General features: G+C 37.4%; 1 non-coding gene across 1 annotated transcript; it reads left to right on the top strand.

Moving 5' to 3' along the window:
• The first annotated feature begins 705 nt into the window (after nt 1-705).
• LOC141639883 (small nucleolar RNA R71) lies at nt 706-812 on the top strand. Its single transcript, XR_012542744.1, has one exon. It is a non-coding gene; the product is annotated as a small nucleolar RNA R71 (small nucleolar RNA).
• The last annotated feature ends 11,611 nt before the right edge of the window (nt 813-12,423 follow it).

Genomic DNA, 12,423 nt, shown 5'->3' with positions numbered 1-12,423 from the left:
CTTAGCTATCATTTTGCATTTGAGTGAAAAAATATTGTTGGTTCTTTTGCATTTGGAGGACCGCTTTTTGAACATCAAAACCTTGGTCATTTGATTGAGTGTATGGAGTTTGATTTTGATAACCTTGGTTTTGGTTGTAAAAGGGTCTTTAATTTTGGTTTCTCATTGGAGGTGGGGTGTATGTTGTTTGAGGGTTTTGAACATTTTGGCTTTTGTATGAGAAATTTGGATGGAATTTGGTGTTTTCATTGTAATAGTTGGAATAAGGGGTACCACCCTTGTATACTTGGAAAGAATTCACTTGTTCCCCTACATTCACTTTGGTTATGTCCCAAAGTTCCACAATTCTCACATATACCACTTGGAATTGATGAAGATGCCCCTATGGCATTAACATGTTGCTTAGGTGATTTGGAGGCTTCTTCAAGTTTAGCCATAGCCTTCTCAAACTTCAAGTTGATGGTATCAATATGAGCACTAAGTTGAGCACCCAATTGAGTAATAGAGTCCACTTCATGCTTTCCTCCTCTAGTAGCCTTCCGAGGTCTACTATATTGTGAGTTATGGACCGCCATTTCCTCAATCTTGTTCCAAGTTTGATTATCATCAACTTCGGTGAACATACCGTTTGATCCCATGTTGAGAATGTTTCGGGAGTCTTCATAAAGACCGTTCCAAAATTATTGTACCAAGAACCACTCGCTAAGTCCATGATGAGGACATGAGCGACAAGTTCCTTTGAATCGCTCCCAAGCTTCATACAAAGATTCTTCGTCCCTTTGTTTAAATGCCGTGATTTGGGCTCATAGCATGTTAGTCTTTTCCGGAGGGTAGAACTTTTTTGTAGAAAGCGAGAGCCAATTTCTTCCAAGAGTCGATACCAAGAGTAGCTTTATCAAGGCTCTTTAACCATTGTTTCGCGGTACTAATCAAAGAAAAAGGAAATAAGACCCATCGAATTTGGTCTTGAGTCACTCCGATTTGTGAAATCGCATCACAATAGTCACAAAAAGTCTTCATGTGAGAATGAGGGTCTTCACTAGGCATCCCCCCAAATTGGCTTCTTTCGACTAATTGGATAAATGCGGATTTTGCAATGAAATTACCGGTCAAGTGTTGTGGTGTGGGAGTACCGTTGCGTAGGTTCTCCTCGGTTGGTACAGAATGTGATTAAAACTTAGGCATTGTGGGTTGATTTTGTGTTGGGTTCTCCTCTCCTTCTCTTGCAAAAGGGTTGATGAACTCAATAGTATTTGGTTGAATATCCACAAACTCACTAATACCTCTCAAAGTAGTTCTAGCAAGTGTTCTATTGGTTCTAAAAGTTCTTTCAATTTCGTGATCAATGGGTAACAAGTTACCTTGTGTTATTCTAGACATGTAAAATATCAAACAACTCGAAAATAATTAGAACAAACCTTGAGGAGTTTTACTTCCCCAAGGCAAAGAAAGAAAGACTCAACTAATAACAATCGAAGAAAATCAAATCAAGTTAACACCGTCCCCGGCAACGGCGCCATTTTTGGTCGGGCTATCGTTTTCGGTTACTTGTCGTTAGGAGTACCTAGACCAAAACAATATTTATAACTTCACAAACTACTCTACTATTAGTAAAGAGGTAAGTAAAGGTCGGATCCCAAGGGACGGGTATTGATGTAGGTTTTTCGATTGCTAATGGTCGTGTCTAAGGGTGTCACAATTTGGGTTGAGGTAGAAGATCACTAAACTAAATAACAATGTAAATAAACAAGCAAGATGATTAAAATGAGATGTAAACAATTGATTAAAAGCACTAGGGTGTCATGGGTTCATAGAGGATTCATGGGATTTGATCATACAAACATGTTTTGAACTAGATGCAAGCAATTATTGTTGTGATGGGATCGAGTTAGTGTATATCTTACAATCCCTAGGAAGGTTTGGGTCCCGGAGCCGAATCGATTAGATTGTACAACACCTACAAGTCGACTTAATCCTCCCTATCCAACTATATGCATGGTCTAATGAGACTCGAGTTGGTTTATGTCTTACAAGTCTCATTGAAAAGATAAGTGATGGGTAAAAAATGCAAGGATTCATAGGCTCGCATTTCGTCAAACATAACATGTGCATAAGTTGAAATCACAACAAGCAAGCAAATTAATTATGAAAGCATATTAGATTAAGCATTAATCAATCCCATGTTGGTTTCCCCTAATTCCCCATTAACCCTAGTTAAGGTGACTACTCACTCATTATCAAGTTTAACATGCTAACAAGGTTGTCAATCATACTAGGAAAACAAAACATGATGAATGAATGAAGATGATTAACAATAATTAAAAAGGGATTAAGAGAATTATACCTAATGATGATTCCAAATTAAATAGCAAAGAATAATAGAAGTACTTGATGAATGACGGAAGGTTGTCAATCCTCCAAATAAACCCCAAATAATCTTCAATTACCCAAAATAAATGATGAACAATAGAGAAATTAAGGAAATGAGATTTGTATTAATGCTTAATTAAAAGTTGATTACAAGATTAAGATGAGATTAAGAATGCCTAAGAAGAACCTACCCATCTAATTAGTACAATGGGGTATTTATACTAAGGATTAAGTACATAAATTAGGGTTACTTAGGGCTTAAATGACGATTAAGACCCTTAAGAAAAGTTGAGGAAATGCTCCTCTCGAAGGAGTTGCTCATCTCCGCTTTGCTAGTCTCCGTAAAATATGCTCATCCCGAGCGGACTGGAGGAGGAGACGTGCTGCACTGGGAAGGAATCCGAGCGGCCTGAGAGGTGCGACACTCGGATTGTAGAGGGCTAGGACGAGCGGATTGGCTACGGGGACGCTCGGATTGTAGCCTGCCAGGACGCTCGTCTCGTGGCTGCGACGCCCGAATAGTAGCTCAGCAAGCTTTTCTTCTTTTCTTCTTCCAACAATCCTCAAGGATCTTGTTGGGGATGCAAGGATCTTCCCATCATTGCCCATTTACTTCATTATTTACATAGGCCTTCTAGTCTTGTCTTCACTTTGATGCTTGGTCATTAGATTTGATCAATTTAGCTCCATTTTGCCATGAAAATGCAAGGTTTGCACTCCTTTCCTACCAAGGAAACAAAATCTCAAAGAATATGCAAAACGAAAGACTAAAGATATAAATGACCCAATTATGCACTAAAAAGCATAGAACGAGGCTAATTCGGGGACTAAATATGCTCAAATATTGGTCACATCAAGTACATCATATCTCAACCGATGGTCCTCTCACGCAACCAAAGGTACAAAAGTGGGTCCCAAAAGATACGAGTATTACAATAGGTCATCATTCAATAACGGTATTTATAGAAGTATTATTGGCAAAGTAAAGTTATAGTTGTTTTACCTATAACTTCACTTACCAAGTTTATAGTTATAGTTGCTTCACCTATAACTTTATGCTGCTATATGAAGAACACGACTAAGGGTTTTAAAATCGTTATTTTCGTATCCTAAGTTTAAAATCTTTCAAAAGAAATGTGATTTTAGTAGTGTAAGGTTTGAGCCAAGTTAGATCGAATGAATTTGTGATTATCCTATTGATTAGTAAAACAATTTATGAGTTGTCACGCTATCAAGGATTTTCTAGATCATTCATTGTAACACCCCTCATTTTCGGCTAATTAAAAACTTATAGTTATATAAAATACTGAGTCAAAATAGAGAGGTATTATAATCAATATACAAAGTCTCCTATTACTAATCTTCTTTATACAAATGAAAATAGAATAAAAAAAAACTTTAAATAAATCTTCACTTGAAATAAAATCCTTTTGAACTACAGCGGAAGTAACCTAAAAAAACAGAAGATAGAAAGAAACTACCCCCATGACGAGTAGCCTAGAAGAGAGAAAACACGTCAGCCGGAAAGCTGAGTAACATATAATGCCTCAATATAAGCAGAATACTTTTTGGTCATGGGCGTGGAAACACAAACACGTAAAAGTTAAAATAAACACAAAGAATAATAAAAAAACACCTCCCGACAACTAAACTGATTCGGTCGAAACTTTATCGTCTAAGCTCACTACACAAACACTATTTATAATCTCAACAAACTATTCTTAGTAGAGTGGTAAGTAAAGGTCGGATCCCAAGGGACGAGTATTGTATTTATTTATCGGTGGTAGAAAGCTGTGTCTTTGGTGTCACAATTTGGGTTGAGGTTGAGATTTGCAATCTAAACTACTTAACAAATGCAAAGTAAAATTATGCAAGTAAAGCAAAGCAAGAAAATGGGGTTGTAAACAATTGACTAAAGGCACTAGGGTGTCATGGGTTATAAGGGAATCATGGTGAGATCACATAAATAAGTTTCATAGATTCAAGCAATTTATTGTTGTAGTGGAATCGAGTTAGTTTATATCTTACAATTCCTAGGAAGTTTTGGGTCTTGAAGCCTAGTCGTTCAAGACTTTACAACACCTACAAGTCAACTTAATTCTTTCTATTCAACTATATGCATGGTCTAACAAGCCTTGAGTTAGTTAATGTCTTACAAGTCTTGTTGAAAGGATAAGAGAATCATGCTAGGTTGTCAATCAAGCATTTCATCAAACATAACATGTGCATAAGTTGAAACTACAATAAGCAAGCATTCATATAAACTTATTAAGTAAAGATCTACCCCATGATTAACTCCCCTAATCCCCCATTAACCCTAGTTAAGGAACTACTCACTCATTATCATGGTGAACATGCTAATAATGCTGTCAATCATCTTAACAAGTCTAAACATGATGAAAGAGTAAAACAATAAAAAAGGATTAAGTAAAGAGTAGAGAAATTATACCAACTTAGGATGATCAAATAGAAAGCAAAGAATAATCGAAGAAAACTTGATGGATGATGAAGAGTTGTCAATTCTCCAATAAACCCAAATAATCTTCAAATTACCCAACTAAATCTAAGAACACTTGAATAATTAAGGAAAGATTAAGATGTGATTAAGATAGAATTGTGTAATTGGATGGTATTAATCTACTAAATAACTTGGATTAATCTAAGATAACCTCCTAATAAAACTTGATTATAAAACTTGATGATAAAACTTGATAATCTCCTATTACAATGGAGTATTTATACTAAGTACAAGTATTATGTTAACTAAGGGCTTAAATGACGATTAAGAGAGTTTAACGCCTTGAAAGTCCAGCTTGAAGACGCACGACCTGCCCTTGATGGACGCCCATGCTGTAATGAAAGACGCCCGTCCTGCTTATGGGACGCTCGGGCTGAGTCTTGGGGACGCCCGTCCTGCTCTTTGGGACGCCCGAACTGCTTCTGGGATGCCCGTCTCAAAGGGCAGCTTAGCTTCTTGTTCATTTGGCTGCCTCATGATCCGTGGGCATCATTGAGAAGCCATGGGGGTCCTTCATCATTTCCCATATACTTGTTTTATTGACTTAGGCCTTTAGTATTGGTCTCCTCTTTGTTGCTTGTTCGTTAGATGTGATCCATTTAGCTCTGTTTTGCTCCATATAAGCAAGGTTAGCATTCCTCTCCTACCAAGGACACAAAACCTCATAGAATATGCAAAGTAGGAAGCTAAAGATAACAAAAGACCCTAATACATGCAAGAAAGCATTGGAACGAGGCTAGTTAGGGGACTATACGTGCGTAAATACAAGTCACATCTATCCCCAAACCGAACCTTTGCTCGTCTCAAGTAAAGAGGTGACTAATACTATAACCTTTATTTATAAACTAGCCGATATGAGACAATTAGCGGGTCTCACTCCACCCCTTCAAATCACAACAAGACATCTATGAGGTAAGATGCCTTCTTGCAAGGCAAGGTGGGGCTTGCCAATATGGCGATGCATCCAAGCATTAAGCACACAAAAACATGTAAAAGGATGCATCTACAAAAGAATAGCCACTTTCCTCATCTATGTGGCGGAAATCTGTTGGATTTATTAATCTCATTAATTAACATATCCATATATGTGACATTTAATTTAGTCATAAAATTAAATCTAGATCTTATGCATGCAAACTTGAACAAGAGTAGAGAAGAAATCACCATACAAGCTTATGGATTTCGGTTTTGGGCACCAATAAATTCTCCTTTTTGTTAGTTCTTGAGCTTCCTTAAAATGGATGAACAAAGGATCCAAATTAGAATCCCTCCCAAAAGTGAATACCCAAGGTGTAACTCTTAATAATTAATAATACTATGAACTAGTAATATTATTAATCTTGCTTAAAAATTGACCCAAAATATTATTTTGCTCTCTTGTTTATTCGGCGAAGAGAAGGGAAGAAGTGGAGTATTTTCTATCTCTAAGTTCTAGTAATGTTAGAGAGTAGAATGAATGTATTACACAAGAAATTATGTAGTGTAAAAATAGAATAATTATAGAAGAAAAAAAACTCTTGCTTCTTCTAGGTGGAAACCGAATGGGGGGAAGAAAAGGAGCCAATGCATGGCCAAGATGCTCTTCACAAAATCAATTAGGCATGCATGGCTAGAAGTAGTGAAATCATATGTGCTTTTCTTATTTAAATTTAAAACACAAAAAAAACCCTAAACACCCCTATAATTTCGGTACAATGTAAGATAAAATGGGTTCCATTTTATCTTTGTCAATTTGTCAATTTTGTCACAATGTCACATGTAACATGTTACATGTTTATGTCTCACATTTATGTATTTTTAATACATTAAAAATCAACATACTAATAAAAATATGTCATATACAAAATCGACTAATAATTCGTAATTACTTGTTCCAGAACGGTTTATTGAATTATAAATTACAACGTCTTGTATTTATAATAAATTATTCATTCAATTTCAATTGTTTCGTAAAAAATAATTTAATCTCGGTAATCAAACAATTTGATTACTTAGACCGTATCTTATTTAGTCGAATTACAATAAGACACGTCAATTATACTCACAAAATCGTCCGTCAATTTTAAGCAATTTAATTAACCCGTATCGACATACGATCAATTAAATAATCAATTAAGAGTGTCACCCTTTAGGTATGACCTAAGGGGATCAAATGATCACCACCGTCGCACGACAGTAATGTCAAACTCTAGTCAGCCAATCATTACCGATATGTGTGGACCGGTTGACAGTAAAATATTACTTCCCACGTGTATTCTTAAATATGAGATTTAAACATGTGATCATCATGATCGACAGTTGTGATCGCATTATTGTCGGAGGACACTTATTCCAACAAAATCATCTACAATGAAAGCAATTTAAAGGTACACACTCCATCATAGATATTAGTTCTCCTAGTTACTAAGTCCAAGAGGATACAAACAAGTCACCTCCAAGTATGCCCATGGGACCCCATTTACGAAGGTCACTTATTCCAACAATCTCCCACTTGTCCTCGACAAGTGTGCGTCACCAATTCTCTTGTCCTATTACTATCTCCCACTCAATGCAAGGTGTCTTTTGGGTCGTACTTGCAAGTGATCATATCGAGAGTGGTTTCCTCGATCTAGAGAATAACTGATTGAACGGAATTATCTACCATAGATACCTTCCGAGCGTGGCCACACATTTCCAGTTCATTACTCCTCGAGTGGCCCTGAGATATTTTTTTAACCCTGACAAGTGGTGGACAATTCCTATCGCACTATTCCCTTCGATCAGCCACAACCATCATAGCCCAAAATATGCCCATGGGACCCCATTTACGAAGGTCGTAGTAACATAAATCAAAGCTAATCTGAAACTGTGCCACCTTAGGCGAACAGTCTTTAGTCAAAAGAATCGACTCATTAGAATACTATAGTAGCTCTTGCCACGACCAGGCTATATAAACTTGCCAGAACTTTATAAGCGGTCATAAGGCCCGACAAAGTGTTCCTAACAGTCTGCCTATGTGATCGACTAGTCATCTCACATGGATGTATGGCACTTGAACTTGCCATCAATCGCATCACACTCTAGTCACTTCGAGACGTCACCTCATATAAGTGATTTGGGCAAATACTATGTTAATCCGTGTTCATTTTAACGGGGTTCAATTGTCTCTACAACCCGTTTAGATGTAACAATGTATAAAGAAAAGATAAAAGACAAATGCGATTATGAACATGAACAAAAATAACACTTTTATTTCATTTCAAAATCTAACACAAACTTGGTACACGTTTAAGACCCATGGACACCATATGTCCATTGTGTTTAGCCTGTGATAAAGGCTTGGTGAGCGGATCGGCTATGTTGTCATCCGTCCCAACCTTACATATCGCAATTTCCTTTCTTTCAATGAAATCTCTAATTACATGATATTTTCTAAGTACATGTCTAGATCTATTACTAGATTTTGGCTCTTTAGCTTGGAAGATCGTCCCCCTATTATCACAATAGAGAGTAATGGGATCATTAGCGGTTGGTACTACTCTTAGACCTTCCGTGAATTGCCTGATCCATACAGCTTCCTTGGCAGCTTCTGACGCTGCAATGTACTCAGCCTCCGTTGTTGAATCCGCAGTCACAGCTTCCTTGAAGCTTCTCCAGCTAACAGCACCACCATTGAGCATGAAAACAAAACCAGCTTGTGATTTCATGTCATCCCTATCCATTTGAAAACTTGAGTCCGTGTAACCATTAACACGGAGTTCGGTGTCTCCTCCTAACACTAAGATAGAATCCTTAGTTCTTCTCAAGTACTTAATAATGTTCTTGACGGCTATCCAGTGACTCTCACTTGGATTTCCTTGATATCTACTCGTTATGCTCAAGGCATACGAGACATCAGGACGTGTGCATATCATGGCGTACATGATTGATCCAACGGCGGAAGCATAAGGGATCAACTTCATGCGTTCAACATCATGAGGTTTGGTGGGCGATTGAGACTTGCTCAATATTGTCCCACTAACCATAGGTAATAATCCTCTTTTGGATTTGTCCATGCTGAAACGTCGAAGAATCTTATCAACATAAGACTCTTGACTTAGTGCCAATATCCTCTTGGATCTATCTCTATGGATCCGGATACCTAATATGCATTGTGCCTCTCCTAAGTCCTTCATTTGGAAATGGTTACCTAACCACTTCTTAACAGAAGACAACATTGGAATGTCATTCCCAATGAGTAGTATGTCATCGACATACAAGATTAGAAACGCAACATTGCTCCCACTGAATTTCATGTATAAACATGGTTCCTCAACACTTCGAGTTAAACCATTCTCTTTTATCACATGATCGAATCGATGATTCCAACTTCTAGATGCTTGCTTAAGACCATAAATGGATCTCTTAAGTTTGCACACTTTGTTAGGATTTTTAGAATCGACAAAACCTTCGGGTTGTATCATGTACACCTCCTCTTCTAAATGCCCATTTAGAAAAGCGGTTTTGACATCCATTTGCCATATTTCATAATCATGAAATGCGGCAATCGCTAATAAAATCCGTATGGATCTTAGCATGGCTACGGGGGCGAAGGTTTTATCATAATGAAGACCTTGGACTTGGGTAAATCTTTTTGCCACTAGCCTAGCTTTGTAGACATCATGATGTCCTTCTATGCCATTCTTGACCTTGAAAATCCATTTGCATTGAAGATGTCTTGCCCCTTTAGGCAAATCCACCAAGTTCCAAACTTGGTTTTCATGCATATAATCCATCTCGGACTTCATGGCTTCAAGCCATAAGGAGGAATTTGGACTAGAGATTGCGGCTTTGTAGGTGGCGGGCTCGTCACTTTCTAAAAGCAACACATCGAGTGTGACAATGCAGTCGTATACCTATCAAAAATACCAACTGGCTCTAACTAATATAGCTAGGGAAGTCGCGTCGATCTCCACAGGGAGATGGGAAAATGTCAGCTTTGTCTAAGTTCGTCACGGTAACCAAATTGGGGGGTTTTAAATGTATTGTTCTAAACTAATGATACGGATAGAGAAGACAGAACAAGAGATTAAAGATTAACCAAGTACAGAAAACAGCTAAGACAGACGGTTCACCATAATCATTTGGTTAAGTAATCTAGGTCTCAGGTCAATGCAGGTATGGTCTAAGGGCAGTGAATATCTCCTTTCGGTCTCAATTCGCACTAAAACATAAATAGCTTAGCTTTCGCCCTAACTATAGTGCTCTATTGTTCGCTACTAGTCTCACCTCTTCCAACCTTTCGGTCCAGGTCAAGGGTCACTATGATATAAATGCCTAATTGCGTCGACTCAATTAAACAGATAAAGATAAATGCAGCAGTTAACAATAAAGACTACACCAGCATTAACCTAGTAAATCAATTACTATCCCTGCATAATTATGGATCCCCTTTAGTCTTATCAAAAGGGAATTAGCTATGCATCATCATCGAATTAACAATAATAACATATAGATAATTGAAACTAAACATAATAACAAAACTAATGGAGATTGAAATAGAGTAATGATGAAACGAATTAAGGAAGATAGCAAAATAACAATAAATACGATTAAGGAATTAAAGGAGAATAATAATAACAACACAAATCCGAATTCGATTAGCAAAGAGTAGAAAGAGAGCAAAATCCAATGAACAGTAGCCAAAGATAGAGTAAAAGTGAATGAGAGAGAGAGTTACGCAGTTTAGTGTTCTTTTAACATACGAAAATCCTATCCTAAACCTAACCTATGGACTAATTACAAAAGCCCATACGAAATTAGGCGGAAAATAATCTAAAGCAGGCTAAACCACTCGATCGAGTGGAAATAAACCACTCGATCGAGCAACTTAGCATAAAACCTCTCGATCGAGTGGAAATAAACCACTCGATCGAGTACTCCTTGCAAAGTCTTCTCGATTGACTCCTCGAACTGCTCGATCGAGCAACCTTAAGCATATAAAGCATTCGATCGACTAGAAAACTAGTCGATCGAGCTATTTAAGCACGTTAGACATTGAAACACCTCCCGAAACCAGCTCATGCGTCTTCAAAGTGTTAGATCCTAAGCTCCGGCTCCTCATTCTCCATAAATGCATGCAAATGGGACGAATTTAGGCTCGATTTAGCTCCTCTTTGGTTTATTCCTGCAAATTACATAAAACGAACCAAAGTAGAATATTCGGAGGTATTTGTAGCTAGAAGCTACATAAATAGTACAGAAATGTGTGTAAAAATGAGGTAAAAACCTTATATAAAATACACGCATCAAATCTCCCCAAACCAAACCTTTGCTTGTCCCCAAGCAAATTATGAATGCAACTAAGAATAAACAGTGGAACGGGACCAACGCATCAGCTACAAATCACCCACTAAAACCAGTTTAATGCAATAACTAACAAAGTGACAAATAAGAAGTGCAAACGAATTAAATCAATGTTTCAAACTTACTGAACCGTCGACCTTTCAAGACTCAAAAGATATCGGACTCTCACGGGTCGCTCATCACTCAAAATTAGGCACAAGGTGAGTATATATGTGAAAGACAGAAAGAAGTAAAGACACTCACCTAACTCGACCTATAAGAACATGCATGCAGTTAACATGAATAAAGTCTCTACAACCATACATATGCATTCCAACCATACTAATGACCAAGACACATGCCGAGGACTTACATTTGGGTAAGTGAGGTAATGGGTAAGAAGGGGCTAAGATGAATTTGGATATGTGGGGTTAATATCCAGGCTAGCAACAACGAATCCAAATTTTGAACTGCATCCTAACTTCATACTCAATATAACAAGATGAAACGGCTCAAATAACATGCACTCTACTCACGAAACACCAAAAACTCGTCAACTCCCCATAAGATATAAGTAAAACACGGGAATGAAAATCATTATACAATTTCTCATTTTCCTTCGCACATTATTTTTCTTTCTTTTTCTTCTTTTCATATTTCCATCTTTTTCGTTCTCTTTTTTTTCTTTTTCGTTTCATTTTTTTTCATTTTTCATCCATCATTTTTCTTTCATTCCCTTCAATTCTTCCACCATCTTCTGAAAATCAGATAAAAATAACCAAACTGCAGTAAAAACATTCCAAACAGCTACTCGTCACTAGCTCGGCTAGGGTAGGAAAAATTATAGATAGTAGCTAATAGGACAAAAAGGCAATTTGGCTGTGTGGGGCTCATGGGTAGAATGAAATAAAAGGGAACTGCCTCTCCTAACATGTGTCACCATCCACAGACCGAATGCATATAGGTATTAAGAAGACTAGACTCATGCTTATGCAAATTGATGTTACATGCCTTAAAGAGAGTACTACTCACATCCTAAATGAAACCGGTCATGAATGTCACCAGTTTATAAAGCTCTAACCTCAGAATGTAATGTAGCTTGCCGATATATGAATCAAGTCTATTCGTTCAGATAAGAGAGAAACAAAAACTCGTAGATCATGCACATAATCATGCCAACTAAATGTCAAGAATATGCAAGGCTCAAGTAAGGATTCAATGTAGCGTCAAAG

The sequence above is a fragment of the Silene latifolia genome, unplaced genomic scaffold, assembly GCF_048544455.1.
Source record: "Silene latifolia isolate original U9 population unplaced genomic scaffold, ASM4854445v1 scaffold_57, whole genome shotgun sequence".
Classification (NCBI taxonomy): Eukaryota; Viridiplantae; Streptophyta; class Magnoliopsida; order Caryophyllales; family Caryophyllaceae; genus Silene; species Silene latifolia.
Note: the sequence above shows the minus strand (reverse complement) of the source record. Positions and strands in the feature narration are given on the sequence as shown.